General features: G+C 37.8%; 1 pseudogene across 1 annotated transcript; it reads left to right on the forward strand.

Annotated features, from left to right (window-relative positions):
• The first annotated feature begins 856 nt into the window (after window positions 1-856).
• LOC149221577 (putative serine/threonine-protein kinase PBL7) lies at window positions 857-4,998 on the forward strand (annotated as a pseudogene). The gene is made up of 5 exons (XR_016249377.1): window positions 857-1,222; window positions 1,633-1,823; window positions 2,877-3,066; window positions 3,237-3,628; window positions 3,936-4,998. The product of XR_016249377.1 is annotated as a putative serine/threonine-protein kinase PBL7 (transcript).
• The last annotated feature ends 240 nt before the right edge of the window (window positions 4,999-5,238 follow it).

A 5,238-nucleotide genomic window follows, 5' to 3' on the forward strand; every position in this document is an offset into this window, starting at 1 on the left:
CCGGTGACCCATCAAACTTGTGATTTCAATGAATTCCTACCAGATTTTAAAGAAATTAAACCCAAAAAATCTATCGGAAAAACTTTCAAAAATCGCGCTAAAAATTACTCGGGACAAAAAAAATTCAATTAATTTTTTTTTTTTTTTTTAAACCCTATTTAACCCTACATATATAATAATATAAAATATGGATAGAGAAGTGAAGGTTAATTATTTTAATACCAATGATTTTATCTTATTTACGGCGTCGAAATTTCACGAAGATGAGAAGATGTATTGGAAGGTGTTGACGTGGTCAACCTAGGTGAGATATGGGGAATAAAAATAAAGAATTAAAAAATGGGGAAATAAGAGTGGAATAAAATAAAAAATATTAAAAAAATAAGGGGAAATAGCAGCAGTTAAAACTAAAACGGAGAATAATGCATTTTGTAAGTATTGGCAACGGCAGGCGGGCAGGCCGCCCTCCACACATGGAAAAGCCAGCGATACCATGAAGAAAAGTCAAAACCACTATTCCATGAGCAAAGTTCGGGGAGAATTACACATAATCCACATTTTCCGGAAATTAATCAAAATTTATTATCCCCATCCTTTCACTTCAAACCAGTTTAAGCGGAGACTCTTGAAAGTTGTCGGACCCAGGGAGAAGAAGCAGCGTAAGAGAGAACCGTTTGACGAAAACCCGCCATTTTAGAGCTGCGCTAACCGGAGGGGCTAAACTAGTTAGCCCGGAGAGAATCATTTTTTTCCCGTTCTTTTAATTCCCCTCGTCGCTCTTTAATTTGTTCCTCCAACCTTACCGCGTTCCACACCGCCATTAAAAAACCGCGTGGGAAACCGCTTATACTGTAATAAAGCGGTTTCGATTTCGATCCGCCCTGTCCGTCTGCGGGACGAATTGCGTGTTGCCCTTGCTCAAGTATTTATATGTCTCGCTTTTTATTTTCACTTCCCATCGATCGGCCCTCGGTGATAATGAGAATTATGTTTGGCCCTGGATAGACTCAGCCGCAGAGGCCAGGGTTGGTTAGCTTGAATTCACGCGGGGCTTTGGTTATTTGTTTAATTAATTTTCCCTGAGAATTTTGCAAAGAAATGGGCTGCTTTTCATGCTACCGATCCTCTAAGAAAAGCAAGCCTTCGAAGTCTTCAATCGAAGACAGCAAAGCTGGCCAATCCGCGGCTTCTTCTACCCATCAAGCCGCTAAGGATCCCCCCGGTGAGTACTCTGAGTTCCCTTCCTCAATTCTATTGGTTTTGGTAAAAAACACTCTGTTTTGTATCTTTGTGAAGCTAAATTTAGGGTATTAGACAAAAACCCAGTATTTTTGGACAATCAGAGGTGGTGTAAATGAGGATTTTTGTTTTGACTCAGCTTTAAAGTCCCCTTGTCCGTCCATCACGATATTATTCATCTGGCAGTCGCAAACTCCAGTTCGGCATGTAAGTCGAACTGGAGTCTTGGAGCGTTTGTGATAAATTAGTGTTTGTTGTCGCTTTATTTTGGCTTCCTCGGATTGGGTTAAAAAGATTTTTGTATTGATTGAGATTTTTTTTATATCTTTTTGGTAAATATTGCGGCTTGCGGTGATTCTGGCATCTAAATTATCGGTCTTTGTTAACATGTAGAGAGTATAAAATCGAAACCCTCTTTCGATAGCAGAAGAGAAGTTTCCAGAGATGGATCCCAGCATATTGCGGCACAGACGTTTACTTTCCGTGAGCTGGCAGCGGCGACGAAGAATTTCAGGCCCGATTGTCTCTTAGGGGAAGGAGGGTTTGGAAGAGTTTACAAGGGCAAGCTTGAAAGCACTGGCCAGGTGATTGGTCTATTTTTGCTGGAAACCATTGAAAGTTATCTGTTCGAAGAGAATTATGGGTTTTCTAAGCTACTCTTAGGCGTGTAGTGAAGTGCAGAAGCTCTGTTTAGTTTTGATACTGTGTTTTTTTTTGCTTTCTACAACATTACAGTTATAACTGCACAATCATTGCAAAAACTCTGTTCCTTAATGGAAATTTCTGTTTGCAGACATTGGTGAAATCTCTGTTTGCAGACATTGGTGGAAATGGGACTTGAAACTTATTTCTGAAGTATGTTTTATAGGGAAAAATGTCCAAGGCTCAAAAACTGTTATGTTTTATAGGGAAAAATGTCCAAGGCTAAAAAACTGTTAATATTGGTGTATTAAGCAGCAATACACCCCAGTCAACCTTTTTGTTAGCAGGAAAAAAATAGTAAATTTACAATTGAAAGTAGAATGCCCCGGCTATACCTAAAAGGTCACTGATTCGTGTTGTTGCTTATGGGCGGATAGACTATTCATCCTTACTAAACCTGAACAATGTATTACAGAATATGAGATTCTTTTTACAATTTGTAAGGATCTCGTAAAGATTAAGTTTTGGTTAACATTCAGATTTGAATATCCCATTCTTTATCTCTCTTTCTGTCACTCGTTTGAAGGAGAATTGAGATGTCTAAACCAATAAATCCATATCTAAAGTAAGTTGGGTTGATATCAAAAGCTTTGCTTTAAGGCAGACAAAATATTAGGTTTTATGCATTACTATTTTAATTCTTTGAAATATGTCAGTACACACTGACACGATCATTTGAATGGAATGTTTGAATACTGGGATCAACATATTTCAAGCAGACAAATCAATTGTTCATGATGAACTTGGTTGTAAGTAAATGTTATACTAAATAAGGCCAATTAAGTTAACTCTGTAAATTTTGGAGAATATCAGTTTATGATGATTAATTACAGACATATTTTTGTATGGTAGCATTTTTTATCTGTTTACCGTTGTTAGTTCTATTGATTTCATATATTTATGGTTCTAAGTTTGTGCTTATTCACTGTGCACAGGTTGTCGCTGTTAAACAACTTGACAGGAATGGAGTGCAAGGGAACAGAGAATTTCTTGTTGAAGTTTTGATGCTTAGTCTCCTTCATCATGAAAATCTTGTTAACCTTATTGGATATTGTGCTGATGGTGATCAAAGGCTTCTAGTTTATGAGTACATGCCCCTGGGATCTCTGGAAGATCATCTTCATGGTATTAATATGCCAAAGCCACTCTATTTTGGGTAGTTTGAGGGTTAACGAAAATTTCATGAATACCTTAGTTACTTTGTTCTTATAAAGTGTAATGTAATAATCTTTGTCATGAATGTATACAAATGAATTGAAAATCAGCATTAAATGTGAATAAGCTGGTTTTTGCAGATCTTCCACCTGATAAGGAGCCATTGGATTGGAAGACTAGAATGAAAATAGCTGCAGGTGCTGCTAAAGGGTTGGAATACCTGCATGACAAAGCCAACCCACCAGTGATATATCGGGATTTGAAATGTTCCAATATCTTACTGGATGAAGGCTATCATTCTAAGTTATCTGATTTTGGATTAGCTAAACTTGGGCCGGTTGGAGATAAGACTCATGTTTCCACCCGTGTGATGGGAACCTATGGATATTGTGCACCAGAGTATGCTATGACTGGTCAATTGACAATAAAATCAGATGTCTACAGTTTTGGGGTTGTTTTGTTAGAATTAATCACAGGTAGGAAAGCCATTGACAATTCCAGGTCGGCAGGGGAGCACAATCTTGTTGCTTGGGTATGTCTGTCTTCTTACCCTTTAATTTCTTTCATGAGTTGCATGGATGAAGTACTGGAGGATTTCAGACAAAAATGGATATTTACTAAAGTTTGTTTAACATTAGATAAAGGGATTGTTTTCTCTGTGTTTGTTTGAGCTGAAACACACTTAGATTATTGGATTTGTTTAAACATTGTGTAGGCCTAGAACTATTTCTTTGGCTCTCATTACTTTTTGGCAGAACCCTTCAGGTTATTGAAACTCTGTTTTTTATAATGTATCTCTTAGTCAGAAGCATTAAGTGCCTTACATTTGGCCATTTCAGGCACATCCATTGTTTAAGGATCGAAGGAAGTTTTCACAGATGGTTGACCCATTGCTTCAAGCACGCTATCCTATGAGGGGTTTGTATCAAGCTCTTGCTGTGGCAGCAATGTGTGTCCAGGAACAAGCCACAATGCGTCCCCTAATTGCAGATGTAGTGACTGCTCTTACCTACCTTGCATCCTAGACATATGATCCTGATACACATCCAGTCGCAAATTCTCGTTTTGCTCCTGCCACACCTTCTCGAGCAAGAAGGGATAATGAAAAGAAGTTAACTAGTAGTGCATCTGAAAGAGAAAAGGCTAGAGCAAATCGACATCTTGGTGTTCATTCTCCATCTATACATTCACAGGGTTCTCCAGATCAAAATCCAGCAGCTGCTGAAACCAAAACATGGGTTGAGAGGGGTGAAAAGAAAAGGGGAAATACTCAGGGTGGCATGAATGGACTTGGTTGATGGCCTTGTGAGTTTTATCTCAAATTCTTTGTATATTTTACTTCTTGTCAGGTGTGAGTGTTTGCAGTTTCTGTATTCCTGTCAGAAACAGTGCATTCCTTGAATATATTCCTGTTTCGATCACAAAATGACCTTATTCTCGGTTGGCAAGTTCTTTTTTACTCTCTGAAAAATTCACAGGAACCAAATTGCTTAGAAGTCGAATTTGAGTAAAGTCAGAGATTAAAGAAAGATTTTGAGGTGTTTCAGTTCCTGTGGCTGGGAAGAAGTTATTGTCTGGGCAGGTTATTGTGTCATTGGAAACAAATTGTGAATTTGCTGACATGGAAGCACTTTTACTGCTCTATAGGGTATGTCTATTGTGGGCATTTAATTATTGCAGGTTCCTTGCCACTGTTGATGTAAAAAGATTGAGCTTCCCATCCCTGGCTGTACCACTTTTTTTCTGTGAGGCAGGTAGCTCTTTGCATGTACATCTGAGCATTCTGGAGGATTGTATTTTGTTTTTGGCATTTTTTGCCTTCGATATATGATATCAGATTCAATCCTTACATTTTGAGACCTCTGAATTTCATTTAAGTAAAGGTGTTATGTATTTTTCTCATCTGTTTTCTTTGTTTTCCCCTTGTGGGTCTAATTGCTTTCAATTGTAGGAGTATGCGCTGGACATTTATGAACTTGTTTGAACTACTGGAATTTGGTTCAGGTATATCTGAACTGGATTACTGATTTAAAACTATTTAGACTTATGTTTCTCATAATGCTGAAACTTAAAAGGTTGTATATTAACATTAATCTTAGGTTTCCATTGTTATATGATACCCAGAAAGTGAGTGTAGACATT

This window comes from Pinus tabuliformis, chromosome Q, assembly GCF_031772625.1.
Source record: "Pinus tabuliformis cultivar Carrire ecotype Pingquan chromosome Q, CPIR1, whole genome shotgun sequence".
NCBI classification, from domain to species: Eukaryota; Viridiplantae; Streptophyta; class Pinopsida; order Pinales; family Pinaceae; genus Pinus; species Pinus tabuliformis.